At 39.6% G+C, this 15,119-nt stretch overlaps 1 non-coding gene and 1 pseudogene across 1 annotated transcript; one reads left to right on the forward strand and one right to left on the reverse strand.

Annotated features, from left to right (window-relative positions):
• Positions 1 to 15,119, reverse strand: part of LOC127487107 (E3 ubiquitin-protein ligase RNF4 pseudogene) — a 111,589-nt pseudogene that overhangs the window by 70,198 nt on the left and 26,272 nt on the right.
• Positions 1,835 to 1,941, forward strand: LOC127487116 (U6 spliceosomal RNA). Its single transcript, XR_007913650.3, has one exon. It is a non-coding gene; the product is annotated as a U6 spliceosomal RNA (small nuclear RNA).

Consider the following 15,119-nt stretch of genomic DNA (forward strand, 5'->3'; position numbering starts at 1 on the left):
GAGGTTTGTTCTCCAAAATGGTCACCTAGGGTGTTCAGATGTACCTTACAACATTGTGGTTATTGTCCTTGGCATGCTACTTCAAAGCTGACTCACACATTGAATGGGAACATCTCACTCTTTATTCGCACTGTTCTATTGATTTTCTTGGCATTGCCCACTTTGATTATGTCCTTCTTCCTAAGAACTGACTTCCAGTGATTTTTGGCTTTTGTCAAAAAAAGAGAAAGATATCATCAACCTCCAATGACATGGATCTGTCAAAATTGAGAGCATTCAGAAGAAAGTGATGAGTCTAAAATGAGTGTTTCTTCAAAAAAATGACTGTGACAGCATGATTGGCATAGATGTGTATGTTTTTAGGAGTGATAATTTTGCAGGGGCCAACCCTCCTCTGAAAGTATGAGCTCTACCAAGCTCAGAGAGGCATGGAATGGCAATAGGAATTTGACCTTTGGTATAATACTTCTTGCATTTGAATCTTGGCTCTTCTACTTTATTAGCTATGTGCCTCTAAGTTTTCTTGCCTACAAAATGATAATAACAATATGGAGGATTTCAAACTGTTAATGGAAAATGTACATTATCTTTTAATTCAATTGTTTCATGAACTTTCTGAAGGCACTGGTACTATCTAACCAAACAAGGTTGCTATTTGGGTTAAATGGTAATATGCTCAGGATGCTAGATACATAGTAGGTGCTCATTCAATAAATGTTTGTTTCCTATGTTCACCCCTTCTGTTGGTAAGTTTGATAAAATAAAAGCTTTCTTTTTGTGGTCATGCTTCATTTCTTCTGTGATTTATAGAAGGTTAGTGTTGGAAGGGCCCTGTAAAATAATTTTTTACTCAGTGATTTTTTCAAACATTTTGAATGGCAAAACCTGTAGTTCAAAGGAAAATATAAGTGGCACCTCAATAATTACAATAGCCAGGGTGGAGCTGTTGTAGTTTAAGTGGTTGAGACAGAAATGGGAGGGTTCTACTTTCCAGTATTTCAGGTCCCCTTTCACTCTCAAAGTAAAATTGTGTTGTCACCACTGAATCCTACCTCTTCACCCTTCCAACATGGGTTACAAAGGAATCCTTAGTCTAATGCTAAGGCTCTGCTTAAATGCTAAAAATTCCACAGTACCTGCCAGAAACAGCCAGCCAGAATTAATCTCCTCTTTTACAAATCGCCATTGGCAATATATGTCTCTACTATAGCACTTGACAACTTTTCCTTCATATTAGAGTTAATTTAATCTATTCATCTATATCTATTCCTTACACAATGTTGTTTGAGTTAAAGAGCCTACAGTTTAATTATCTCTCTTCCTGCCTGATTTTTTGTGTATATGATTTACACATAGAAAGCCCTCAATTACTGCCTATTAGGTTATTAAAAAGGTAGTCAGAGATAAATCCAAATCATGCTAGGAAACCAAGATTTCTAATATGGTGTGTTTTTTGTTTTTGTTTTTGTTTTTTCAAAATTTTCTTTATAAAATAACTTGAAAACTTCACAAAGTCAAACCTCAATGATGTATGTCATGTTGGCATGATGTGCTAGCCTGATTTCTGAAGCAAATACAGCCATTCTAATCCAGCTTTGGTCCTTTCTCCATCATTTGAAGGAAAAGGAGGCAGAAAAACCATCTTCCACACAGTTAATACCTCAAAATATGCAAAAAGTTGAAAACCTTTACAGTAGGTACCAATAACATGCCTATAGTAAAAAGCAGTGGAATGGGCAAACGTTGACAAACATCTGTTTTATAAAGTCTACTGAAAGAGCTAATATTAGGAACTTTTTAAAGTGACAGTGAATGGGAATAATTGAGGGAAAATGTGCCCTAGCTTCAGCAGCACATATACAAAATTGGAAGGACATAGAGAATATTAGCACGGTCCTCTGTAAGGATGACACATAAATTCATGACATGTTCTATTTTTTGTTTTTTTTAAAAAGATTTATTTGTTTATTTATTTAAAATCGGAGCTACAGGGGCCAGCACTGTGGTAAAGCAGGTAAAGCCACTGCCTGCAGTGCCAGCATCCCCTATGGGCACTGGTCCTAGTCCCAGCTGCTCTACTTCCGATCTAGTTCTCTGCTATGGCCTGCAAAAGCAATGGAAGATGGCCCAAGTGTTTGGGCAACTGCACCCACATGGGAGAACCCGAAGAAGTTCCTGGCTCCTGGCTTTGGATCAGCACAGCTTCGGCCACTGCAGCCATCTCGGGAGTGAACCAGCAGATGAAAGACTCTCTCTCTCTCTCTCTCTCTCTCTCTCTCTCTCTCTCTCTCTCTCCCTCTGTTTCTGTCTCTCTGTAACTTTGCCTTTCAAATAAATAAATAAATCTTTAAAAAATGTCTGAGCTACAGAGAGAGAAGGAGAAACAGAGAGGGAACTTCCATCTGCTGGTTTACTCCCCAAGTGGCCACAATAGCCAGGGCTCAGCTAGGCTTATGTCAGGAGCCAGAAACTTCATCTGGTTCTCCCACATGGGTGGCAGCAGCCCAAGAACTTGAGCCATCTTCTGCTGCTTTCCCAGGCCATTATCAGGGGGCTGGATTGGAAGTGGAGCAGCCGGGACACAAATCGGTGCCCATATGGGATGCCAGCATCGCAGGTGGCAGCTTTACCCACTATGCCAAAAGCCAACCCTAAAGTGTTCTACACTTTAGGGGCAAGATGAGGGAAATAATTGAAAAATCCTTTGAAAATATGGATCAATTTCAAGTGGGAGAAAACATAGAGACCAGAAAAAAAATATAAGAACTCCAGGCCTTTATTTTTCCTTTTAAGAAAGTATTATTATGTGGGTATACTTCAGTAGCTATTTACCAAGCCTAGTATGATGGAAAGATCAGATATAATAGTGCTTGCAAGGAAAATGTTTTTGAATTATATGGAAAATTGAGTCTTATGCATTAAGCTTTATATATTATATGAGTAAGATGCACCAAAAGTATTATTTTCCATTCCATAAATATAAGTGTACTAGGATGCACAGGTTTCGTACTTATATTCGTGCCTTACATGTAGTGTAGTAGTCAAGGATTGATCATCAGAGATGAGGCTGGAAGGGCTTTCATTGAATTTGTTCTTACAAGTATTAGTCCTATTATAATCATTCTGTACTCAATTCTTAACTGATGATCAAAGGGAAAAAAGCATAGCTGTAATGATGATTGCAAGTCCCTCTTACAAGGCCAGTGCAGAAGGCTTTTCATATTGTGCATCTGGGATTACACTCAGGCTGATGTATCTTTCCCTTTGGCTGTCATCAAGCCAGAGCTCTGAGGCTTTTCAGCCTTGTGAAACAAGTCTCAAAGAATCGAAGGATGACAAATTATGTGCAAATAAGAGAAAGCTCTTGCGTTTTAAGGGAGAGTGGTGACTTGTATAACACTTGTGCAGAAAGTGAAACAGCTAATGCTGATGAGGTACAGCTTAAAAGGGCAGAAACTTTGCTTTGAAAGTAGCACCAAAGACAAATAGGATGTTTGGTTAATTCTTATTTCTGCTAGTGAGGAACTTGTAAAGACTGGGAGAAAAAGCAACAAAACAATTTTCCTTGGATCAACTTTTTAAAATATCATCAACTGATCATCTTTCTACAAATGTTCTCAAACATTCCTGGGTGAATTTCCCCCATAGAAGTCCTTTTGAATCTATGGCTCACTAGTGTTCCTTCCCCTCTAGATTTTGCAGCAAACAGGAGGAAAATTATAAGGCAACATGAGAGAGAGCTCTGTGACGTACAATATTCATACACAACAGCAGATTAGATGCATTTTTTAAACTTTTATTTAGTAAATGTAAATTTCCAAAGTACAGTTTATGGATTACAATGGCTTTCCCCCTCCTCCCATAACTTCCCTCCCACCCACAACCCTCCCATCTCCTGCTCCCTCGCCCATTCCATTCACATCAAGATTCATTTTCAATTATCTTTATATACAGAAGATCAATTTAGTATATATTAAGTAAATATTTCAACAGTTTGCACCCACACAGAAACACAAAATATAAAGTACTGTTTGAGTACTAGTTATATCGTTAATTCACATAGTACAACACATTAAGGACAGAGATCCTACATGGACAGTAAGTGCACAGTGACTCCTGTTGTTGACTTAACAAATTGACACTCTTCTTTATGGCGTCAGTAATCACCCTAGGCTCTAGTCATGAGTTGCCAAAGCTATGGAAGCCTTTTGAGTTCGCCAACTCCAATCTTATTTAGACAAGGTCATAGTCAAAGTGGAAGTTCTCTCCTCCCTTCAGAGAAAGGTACCTCCTTCTTTGATGGCCCATAGATTAGATGCATTTTTACTGGATTGAGTTCTGTTAGATCTGTTAAGCCTATGCTATAAATGCATTTTAGAAAGAATTTCCTTGCACCAAAATATCATTTATGATTTGTGGTCATTTCCATAGCAGGTTTTCAATTCTGGACCTTCTGTAACATGACCTTCTGGGGCACCAATCGTCCTCATTGCAGCATGGCCACACCTTGGTGAGTCACAATCATCTGGGAGTTGGTTTGCCAATAATTGTTCCTACTAATAAATATCTTAAGTTTGTGAAGGTAAAGGCCTGTTTTAGTAAACTAGATGTAGTTCAGGTTTGTTTTTATGAAAATATTATTCTTATTTACATGCATTCTGAGGTGCTTTCTTGACTGGGAGAAGATAAGGTGGGAACTTGCATAACCTTGCTTAAACCCATGGGGGCCAGCCCTATATGTGAGCTTCTTCTAGCAATCTGTGTCTCACTAAAGATAAGGCTGACAATGGCCATGCTATTTCACTGTTTCTATGAGAAACTCAGATATGAACTGGACTCCCCTTCCAGGAACATCACCTCACCCTCAGGCTTACCTATTCATCCATTAGTCCAACAACTCCTGGGAATTAGGTATAACTCCCACACCATAAAATACACCCATTTCAAGTGTGTAGCTCAATTATTTTCAGTTTACTTAGAAAGTTGTGAAACCTTCTCCACAATCTTAATTCCTAAACACTTTTATTGATCCAAAAAGAAACTTTACTCAATTAGCAGTCACTTTTTACTTCCTCTTCCCAAAGCCTCTGGCCACCACCAAAGTATTTTCTCTCTCTACAGACTTACTTATTCTGAAGATTGCTTATAATATACCACAGAGCCCTGTGCCTGACTCCTTTCAATGTCCATCCATGTTGTTCTTTGTGTCAATGCTTTATTTCTTCTTCTTGCTGATAATAATTCATTGTATGGATCTATTACATTTTGTTTACTCATTAGTTATAAACACTTAGGTTGTTCCTACATGTTAACTATTATACATAATGCTGCTATGAACAATCATGCACAGGTTTTTGTGTGGACATATGTTTTCATTTTTCTTGGGTGTATACCCTAAGAGTGGAATTTCTAGGTCATGTGATAACTCTATGTTTAAATTTTTCAGGGACTTCCAAAGTTACCAGCTTGGTAGCAACATTTTACAATCCTACCAGAAGTGTCTGAGGGTTCATTTCTTTGCATCCTTACCCAAATGTGTTATTGTCTTTTTGATTATAGCCTTCCTAATAGGTGTGAAATACTATCTCACTGTGGTTTTGACTGGCATTTTCCTAATGACTAATGATGTTGAACGTTTTCACGCATTTACTGGTCATTTATTAAGCATTTCTCCTTTGGAAAAATGTCTCATCACATTTTTTACCCAACTTTGAATTGTGTTACTTGTTCTTTTAATGTTGAGATGTAAGAGTGCTTTATATATTCTGGTTACTAAAGCCTTATCAGATATACTATTTGCAAATAGTTTCTGGTTATGTGTATTGATTTTCCATTTTTTGATGGTGTCCTTTGAAGGACAACAGTGCTCAATTTTGATAAGGTATAATTTATCTAAGTATTTCCTTGGTTGCTTGTGGAGACAGTGCTGTGCTACGTGAAAGAATAGCCCATGGAAATGACCACTGGCTATTGGAGTCTAGTAGGGGTTAACATGTGGCCAGAATTAAGGCTGGAAAGACTGAATTACCTTTAATCCTATTACTGGATTTAGATAATGTTTTAGAATTAGATAATGATTATCTGGTTGCTGACAATTCGGTTGGTAACATGGAATAGATAGGAGCGTAGACTAGAATGAAAAGGCTATCACCTCTGGGTCTCCATTTTCAATGCCCTAAGATTGCAGCAATAGAATAGAAACCTGATGGTTGGACAAGAGCAGGGGTATGTTGCTGTGCTTAAAAATCAGTTTTGAACTCAAGGGCTGGTTTCTAACTCAGTGTTTAAACCTTTGACCTTGATTTGAATCAAATTTCCATTTGAAAATAATTCAAAAACCATACCTTGGGATCCTGTTAAATATAAATTAATGAAGCAATTTTGAAGTTTTTAAAGCACATGAATGATTGTGTTGGGTGGGTCTTTGCTAACTTCTGCAATTTGCTCTTGAGACTTTCTGTGTGTCTGGGCACTTGGCTCAGAGAATCTTCCAGTCGCAGAAGCGATCTTAGAAGTCATCTAATCCAGGCCCCCATCCCTTTGTAAAATCTCCTCTCCAACAATGCATGGAATGTGGCAGGGAAATGTCAGTAAGAACCATGAGGGGATGGGAGGCTTAAGGATGGTATGCCTACTTCAGAAAGGACAGTCAGTAAGAGAAGGGAAAGAAAGGAAGTTGGGAAGGGGAATGGAGTGAAAGCAAAATAAATAGGGTTTGTAGAGTCTAAGGACAAAGGCCAGCTTTTGAGATTTAGCAGTGTAAAATGGCATTTATATTTCTGAATCCTTGCCAGTTACACTTAATCTTTCTCTTCTATGGGGTCCTGTTTCATTTTGTAGAGTGTTCTATTCTGGCACCAGTCATTATCTGTCTTACAATTTGTTATCTGTGAGTATGCCTGTGCTCCGCTCTAGACTTGGAGCTCCTGGAGAACAGAACCATACCCTCATTCATCTTTGTAGCCCTCCAGTCCCTGAGAGATAGTGCATTTAGCTAGTGGGATTATGGAATAGCTACCAATGTGGGCTTTTGGGTCAGTAAGATGAATTGACCTCAAAAACTCCAGATTAGAATATCCACAGAGTTTTGACACACTCCAAGATGTTGGGCAAGTCACTTAACCTTAATGAGCTCGTATGTGAGATGGTTGGAAATAGTAGCTCCTTCTTCGCCCAGTGCAAAGATGAGCTTTGATCAGAGTTCCTGGTGCTTGGCAAATGATAGCTACTAAGATTCAGGTTTGTAAGTATCAAGAGATGCTTGTTGGAATTATCTGCATGTCACAGGTGGAATTACCCTGGCCAGCTGGAGCCTCCTGGAGGATACGCCTCCTGATTTAAGTTTTTAAAAAGAAGCCAGTTTATTAGAAAAAACAAAAAAAACAAGAAGGAGCAAAAACCAGCCAAAGGTAATAACATGTGCAAAGACCAGAAATTCAAAGACGAGTTTGCCTTCAGTGTGAGATGTGAAGACTGAGACAGAGTGAGATAATAACAGTAGCAGCTAGTAATGACATGGCACTTACCATGTGTTGGCAACTGTGTTCACTATTTAATAGTTGATAAATCATTTAAATGTCAAAATGAGCAAGCTGATCATTTTAACGATGAAAATGTTAATGAGCACAACTCAAACACTAGACGCTAGACTGAGTGGTTTTGTACCTTCTCTAACTTGATTTTTATATTTTTTATCCCCTATTTCTAGACCAGGCAACTGAGTTTTAGAGAGACTTAAGTCATTGGTTCCAGGCCACTAGATGGCAATCAGCCGAGCTGGGATTTGAACCCAGTGACTATAGTCATTGGTTCCAGGCCACATAGATGGCAATCAGCCGAGCTGGGATTTGAACCCAGTGACTATCTGATTTTTTTATTACTAGGCTGCAGAGAGGCAGCTGCTTCCTTTCAGTGCCTGTTAGGCAGACTACATCATGGCAGAAAATGATCCCACACTAGCAAGATTGCCTGGATACTAATTCAGCTTCCTGGAATTCTTTTTGAAATCAGATGGATTATAATAAAATAATGCATAACCAAATGAACCCTGAAGTCAGCAGAAAGGTGAAAACTGGTTACTCATGGAGAAAAATCTTTCTGTGCCATAGTTGACAGCATTTAGAAAATGTTATTAGGCAGCAGCTCTGCATACATAGAAAAATCTAAGGTTTTACAATTTTTTTTGGAAACACTACATCACTAAATTTCCATCTACCCAAAATAAACGTAGCAGAGCATCATAAATTGGGTTCCAATGCCAGTGGTGAGCGTTTTGTGCAGAAGAGCATTCTCTTCTTTCGAGACCATCAAAAGCCAATTTCTTCCCCCAACAAAGGTTGCACTGCTTAACTCAGGTTGTAGCAGCTGCACTCCCCTAGAACTTGTGAGACCACCTCTGTGACTCTGATTGTGCCTAGGGCCTCAGCTCTGTTTGCATGTACACCTGGGTTCTGGCCCTGACCCTCAAACTAATTTGTTGTGCGATTGTGCACAAATCTCTTAACCTCATTGAACTTACTTTCTTCATGTGTCATGTGGAGCTATTAATACTCACTTTGCCTGCCTTACTGGATTCTGGATTCTGGGAGATAAAATGAGGCAATATGCAAGTTTTGGTTTTAGGAATGCAAAAATATGAAATAAACATAAGGCATGATTATTGTTCTCAGTCCATTTAGCTTGTCTACTGCAATAACATTTTTAAACTCATTAAGGAAAAAGAACATAACCTTTTCTTTACCTTTTGGAAACTTGAGAATATGAGTTTTTTAGCCCTGGTGAGTATTTGCCAAGAGGCCATCTTTGTGCTTTGAATAGCTTCTTTATTAAGCCTTAGCAGCTGCTTATTTCTTTCATATTATTATGATTTCATTTTGCAGAATTTCTGGAGAGTGCTTCAACTCCCTCCTCCTTTGAAAACGTGGCTTTTGGTTGTCCTCAGAGTCCTTAAATAGTAGCAAAGGCCCAAACCAGGCTTGAGCAGACTCCTTTCACTTGTGTAAGTGAATGTACTAACAGTGGTAATTAATGGCAGGGGCGGGCTTTGTAAACTGAGGACAAGTGAGTGAGTCATGGTAGGCTGGCTGACCCCCTCACCTGGGCAGCCTCTGAGGACACCTGCCTCAGATCATTAAGGCCCTTGCCTAATTCATATAGTCTGACTGCCTCTGTTAGTGGGGTGAACAAAGCCAAGCATTTATTGGCTGGAGTGCAGGGATGAATACAATTCGGCTGTTCGGCAAGGCCTGGTCTAGACAGCTGCTCATGCAAACGGGTTTCAAATGAACGTGTTTCTATTTAGAACGTGTATGTTTTGATTGAATTTAAAGAAAAGCATGAGGTGACTCCCCCTTTGGAAAACAAACTAATTATGTACTCCTGTGTTGTCTGGTGGTTGGAAGCTGGACATGGCCACAACAGTACCCTATGGAAAGAAATTTCTTTCCTGTTGAACGTGAGACACTTCTGTAGGACCACAGCTGGTGCTTTTTTTCAAAATCACATGGCTGATAGCTTGAAAGGATCTGTTAGGAAAACCGTGAGCACAGTAAATAGTCTTTTTTTATATTGGGAATTACTACCCCATGCTTTTCTTGTTGTTCTCTTAATTTGGATTGGAAATTGGACACAACGTCTAGTAAGGTGACTTGCTGTTCTGTGTGCAGTTGAAAAGGTTCCAGGGAGGCAAAAGCTGGTGGACCAAGTGACACCCCCAATCAGTTATTGGACTGAACCATTTGCATTTCCATTCAGGTCATGCTGCCTCAGTCAAACTGTTGACTTAACACTGTTGTGACTTGGGTGGCTTTGACTCTTCCATTCAAGCTTTAGAAACATCATTGAGTTAACAGGCCACACACCAATTCACCCTTCTCCCTCCCTACTCTTCAACCCCTTTGTTAGATAAGGAGGCCTTTCCCTGCTACAAAAAGGTAGCAGGCCTAAGGTTCCATGAGTTCTGTGCCCCTTATACCACCCCTGATTTAGTCTTTGTGCAAGGCTGCTTTTGTTTCCCTCCAAGAATTAAAAGTTAATTGATACCTCAAATGGATGTTGGTCACAAAGCATTTCACCATCCGATGCAGTCCTGCATCCCATTAGATTAACCCTCTTCCAGAGTTCATTGTAAACAAACATCCCACAACAACGAAAAAGCTTACCTACCTGAAGCATTGTATTCATCTGTGTTCTGCAATGGAACTAAAATTCTATGACAATGTCACTAGGTTAATTAATTTAGATTAATGACTCTCAGAGCTCTGTTTTTCCTTGCCTTCACTGTTTGTCACAGACTGCTGACAAACTATTTTCAAATGTCTGAATGCATCAGGCTCTCTGGAGTTCTAGAAATGGGTAGTCATCTCAAACCTAGACCTTTCATTGAAGTACTGTGAATCCACCTGAATCAATGAAATGTGGTAATTCAGTATAGATAGATTGTATATTCATATTATTCTTCTGATAAGGGTTCATTTTCAGAGAACAAAAATACATGAAATTTCTTTCCAAACAAGGAAGAAAACATTTGCATGGGATCAAGGGAAAGCACAACGGAATCCACTCAATTGAGCTGAGAAATGAAGAACACACTCAGGTTAGATTCTGGCTGTTACTCTGAGGTGCATGCCAATGATCTGACTTGTACCAACAGAACAGGGGTTTCAATAACATATTCTGGAATTTCGCAGCTTGGAGACACATAAATTGTTCTTCATGCTAAACAAACTTTCCCCATTGGCTAGTTTCAGTTAGCCTTCAACTAAGGCCACACATGTAGAATAATTTTTGTTGCCATTAGAGGAATGACTTTTCTTTTTCTCCTACGTTAAGCTAATTAATTCAGTAATGTTGTGGAATGACTTGGTTGAGATGCATATTTTATCAGGGCTCCTATGTCTGTTACAGATAGTCCCACCAGCCACATAATGCTTTTCACACATCTTGGAATATCAAAATGAAACTAGGAATTCTCCCAAGAAGATATACAAATGGCCAATAAGCAAATTGAAAAGGTGATCAACATCATCAATCATAAAAGAAATGCAAATCCAAACCACAATAGGACATTACGGCACACTATGTAGGATGGCTACTATTAAAAAAAAAAAAAAAGCCGGATAACCATTGATGATTTTCCTCAAAATCAGTACACAATGGCTTAAGTATGTTTGAGTGGTACAACGTTTTTGTTCTTTTCTTTTAGTCTGATGCAAATAAAAACAAGCCGCGGCTCAATAGGCTAATTTTTCGCCTGCGGCACCGGCACCCCGGGTTCTAGTCCCGGTCGGGGCGCCAGATTCGGTCCCGGTTGCTCCTCTTCCAGTCCAGCTCTCTGTTGTGGCCCGGGAGGGCAGTGGAGGATGGCACAAGTCCTTGGGCCCTGCAGCCGCATGGGAGACCAGGAGAAGCACCTGTCTCCTGGCTTCAGATCAGCACGGTGCGCCGGCCGCAGCGTGCCAGGCACAGCGGCCATTGGGGAGTGAACCAATGGAAAAGGAAGACCTTTCTCTCTGTCTCTCTCTCTCACTGTCCACTCTGCCTGTCAAAAGTAAATAAATAAAATTTTAAAAAACAAAGAAAACTTTACTATTTTTATGTGCTATGCTTAGAATAATATTTTTGATACTGGTGAATTCTAGTTACATGTTGTATTTATAAGTTTTCCTGTTTAGCTGTTAAAATGATTGTGTAAAGCCAAGTTGGTAGGTTTTTTTTCCCCTCTTGTTCTTTTTTTTCAAAGAAATCTTTTATTTAATGAGTACAAATTTCCTAAGTACAATTTTAGGAATATAGTGATTCTTCCCACCATACCCATCCTCCCAATCCACTCTCCCACCCCCCTCCTCCTCCCTCTCCCATTCCCAGTTCCATTCTCCACTAAGGTTCATTTTCAATTAATTTTATATACAGAAGACTATACTAAGTAAAGATTTCAACAATTTGCACACACACACACACAAATATGGTTTGAGGACAAGTTTTACAGTTAATTCTCATAATGCAACTCATTGAGGACAGAAGTCCTGCATGGAAGTAAGTGCACAGTGACTTCTGTTGTTAATTTAACAATTAACACTCTTATGTATGATGTCACTGATCACTCAAGGCTCTTGTCATGAGCTACCAAGGCTATGGAAGCCTTTTGAATCCACAATCTCCATCAGTATTTAAACAAGGCCATAAGCAAAGTGGAAGTTCTCTCCTCCCTTCAGAGAAAAGTGTACCCTTTTTTGATGGCCACTTCTTTTCACAGGGGTCTCACTCACAGAGATCCTTCATGTAGGACATTTTTTACCGCAGTGTCTTGGCTTCCCATGCCTGAAATGCTCTCATGGGCTTTTCAGCCAGACCAGAATGCCTTAAGAACTGATTCTGAGGTCAACTGAGTGCTGTTTAAAGCGATTGTCATTCTCTGAGTCTGCTGTGTGGAATGCTTCCCATGTTAGAAATTCTCTTCTTTTTAATTCTATCTATTAGTATTGCCAGACATTTTATTTTATTTATCTGATCCTTTTAACACTTAATCCTATCTATATGATCACTTTAACACTTAATATGGTCACTTTAACACTTAAAAATGGCATTTTTACCACACAGCTTAATGAAATTTGGTGTCCCATGGCAAGTTTTTAAACTGTACCCTTAGAAGTTGTAGGAATGTAGGTTTTAATTAGCCTAACTAAAAACATTTTCTCTGAATCGAGTAAAGTTTGTCAAAGTTCTAAGCTGGTAATGAGAGACACTAAGACTTGCATATTAGATGTTTAATTAGGAGAGCAAACTAAATATTTCCTTTTGAAAGGAGAAAAATCACCTGTACTTGTATACCCAAAGAATAAGTCATTGGAAATATTCTGTGTTTCTTTGCTATGGAACCTGGCTCTCCTTGCTCAGAAAAGTGAGCAATCCTTTCACTCTGGTACTGGAGAAGAGTGCCTAGCCATTGATTGCATCTTAGTAATAATATGGCTAACATTTGTGAACTTTTGCCATGTATCATGTACTGTCCTGACTTCCACAAATCAATGTTTAATCTTTACAACTCTGTGGAGGATATTTTCTCATCATCTCCGCTTCACAGATAGTGTAACTGAAGCACAGGACCAAACCATATAAGGTCACACAGCTACCAAGTCTTGAACCTGAGATTTGAAACCAGGTCTATCTGATGCCAGAGTCCTGCTCTTTCTTTTTTTTTTAAAAAAGATTATTTATTTATACATTTGTTTATTTGAAAGGCAGAGTTGGGGAGAGAGAGAGAGAGAGAGAATCTTCCATCCACTGGTTTACTCCCAAATGGCCTCAATGGCCAGGGCTGTGCCAGGCCAAAGGCTGTCAACAGGAAGCTGAAACAGAATTGGAGCACCGGGGATTAAAAGCAGCTTCATGTGGGATGCCAGTGCCGCTATGCCACTGTGCAGACCCCCAGAGTCCTGCTCTTAACCACACTATTATCATGCCCCTTAACCTTATAGACTACTTAATCAATCTCTTTGTTCTTTTTTAATGAATGGGAGTCCCTATCACTCTATGTCTATAAGTGGTTGCCTATAACAGTGGTCTCAGTTGGGGTGGGAGGCATCATTTTTGCCTTACAGCAGATATTTGGAAATGTCTAGAAACATTTTGGTGGTCACAACTCGGGGAGGGGGTGGGAATGCTACTGGTTTCTAGGAGTATATGTCAGGGATGATGTTCTGCAGGGCAGTAAGAGGATCAGAAATAGTGCCATACTCAGTCACTTTGGAGCCTGAGACCAAAGCAAAAATCAGTAACACTGATCCTGTCTTTGTTGAAAATGTTGGTATCTTGGTTCACTGTGGATTTTTTTGGCGTTAATTTGATTTTGGTGTCCCCTTAAATTCTGTGCCTGAGGTAAGTACCTCACTCACCTCACTGGCCTCACCTTAGTCCTAGCCCTGCTATTAAATATCCTACAATGCCTAGGACAGTCCCCCAAAACCAGGAATTATCCAGTCTAAAATGCCAATTATGCCAAGGTTGAGAAAACCCTAGCTTAAAGTACTAGAGGAAGTTTTCCTATGGAAGTGCAAAGGTAAAATAAAGGGAAGCACAATAATTTAAGTTGCAATAATACCTACTGTTTAGCAAACTATTATTGCTGTACATGTGTTATTTCACACAGGTATTGATCTGTCTTTTGCCAAACCCACCCTGGAAACTACTAGGCTGCCTTGTCTTCCAGCATCAGAGTAGTCCAGGAGCCATTTTTTTTTTCTTTTTTCTTTTTTCTTTTCTTTTCTTTTTTTTTTTTTTTTTTTTTTTGCTTTCAAACTTTTATTTAATGAATATAAATTTCCAAAGTACAGCTTATGGATTACAATGGCTTCCCCCCCATAACGTCCCTCCCACCTGCAACCCTCCCCTTTCCCACTCCCTCTCCCCTTCCATTCACATCAAGATTCATTTTCGATTCTCTTTATATACAGAAGATCAGTTTAGCATACATTAAGTAAAGATTTCCACAGTTTGCTACCACACAGAAACATAAAGTGAAAAATACTGTTTGAGTACTAGTTACAGCATTAGATCTCAATGTACAGCACACTAAGGACAAAGATCCTACATGAGGAGTAAGTGCACAGTGACTCCTGTTGTTGACTTCACAAATAGACACTCTTGTTTATGGCCTCAGTAATCACCCTAGGCTCTTGTCATGAGCTGCCAAGGCTATGGAAGCCTTTTGAGTTCACCGACTCTGATCATATTTAGACTAGGCCATGGTCAAAGTGGAAGTTCTCTCCTCCCTTCAGAGAAAGGTACCTCCTTCTTTGATGACCCATTCTTTTTAAAGATTTGTTTGTTTGTTTGTTTGTAAGGTAGAGTTACAGAGAAGGGTGGGGTCTTTCATCTGCTGGCTCACTTCCCAAATGGTTGCAATGGCCAGAGCTGGGCCTATCCGAAGCTTCTTCTGGGTCTCCTACACAGATGGCCCAGGAACTTGGGCCATCTTCTACTGCTTTCCCAGGCCATAGCAGAGAGCTGGATCAGCAGTGGAACAGCTGGGACTCGAACCAGCGCTCACATTGGGATGCCGGCACTGCACTGGCCCCCAGCAGCCATTAAGTAGGTACTGAAATTGTGCTTGCATAGGATAC

This window comes from Oryctolagus cuniculus, chromosome X (assembly GCF_051225735.1).
Source record: "Oryctolagus cuniculus isolate XC-2025 breed Fujian yellow rabbit chromosome X, ASM5122573v1, whole genome shotgun sequence".
NCBI classification, from domain to species: domain Eukaryota; kingdom Metazoa; phylum Chordata; class Mammalia; order Lagomorpha; family Leporidae; genus Oryctolagus; species Oryctolagus cuniculus.